Source organism: Trachymyrmex septentrionalis, unplaced genomic scaffold, assembly GCF_001594115.1.
Source record: "Trachymyrmex septentrionalis isolate Tsep2-gDNA-1 unplaced genomic scaffold, Tsep1.0 scaffold8, whole genome shotgun sequence".
Classification (NCBI taxonomy): domain Eukaryota; kingdom Metazoa; phylum Arthropoda; class Insecta; order Hymenoptera; family Formicidae; genus Trachymyrmex; species Trachymyrmex septentrionalis.
The window spans coordinates 655,023-655,875 of NW_017305987.1; positions in this window are offsets into that span (position 1 = coordinate 655,023).

Genomic DNA, 853 nt, shown 5'->3' on the forward strand with positions numbered 1-853 from the left:
TCAAACAATCCGAAATGAAATCTGAGAGTGAAGAACTATATTATTAATTATATATGAAAAATTTATTCCAATTTGAAATGTCCAATATTATTTACCTAAAAAATCCAAATAACTGAATCAATTTTTTGTTTCACTATTATATTATATCTTAAATAAAAAATTGAAATAGAATAAAATAGTAACATTAGTATCTCTCTCTTTATCTTCAAGAATAAATCTAATAGAAATAAAATACTTCCGCGGAAATTAGTGCGTAAATTAAATATTCATTACGCGATATATACAATTGTATATAACACAATTGTATCTATTGCGTTATGCATATTTCATGTATGCACCAATATCCATGATGGCTCATATTGTAACCATTTTACCTGTATTAAATGCAAAATACTATATTATGATATTTTATCATTGTTATCACATTATTTTCATTGTTACCGTTTTTTTTTTATTTAAATATTATGTACTTTCGAATTTCAAAAAATAAAAATTTCCAAAATTCACGAAAAAAATTTATCACTCGAAGATTCATTTCGAATTAAAAAATTCATGCGACATCATTAATTGTCATGAACAAATTTTCTTCATTTTAACATTTACGATAATTTAAAATTGTTATAATCCTAAAATTTTTGACAGTTCAATGTCCCGTTCGAGGAGGTACTAAATGATAATTAATACAAAAAGGTTTGTGTATACATACCACATTAACATTTATCAGTCATAATTGTACAGAGTGACGCTTGCAGATCGGTTCTGCATAACGTCGCAAAGTGACTTTTCGGTGACTGAAATGGATACAAAGTTCTAAAGTTTGCAGATTTAAAGGAATACCAACTGCCATGTGTTG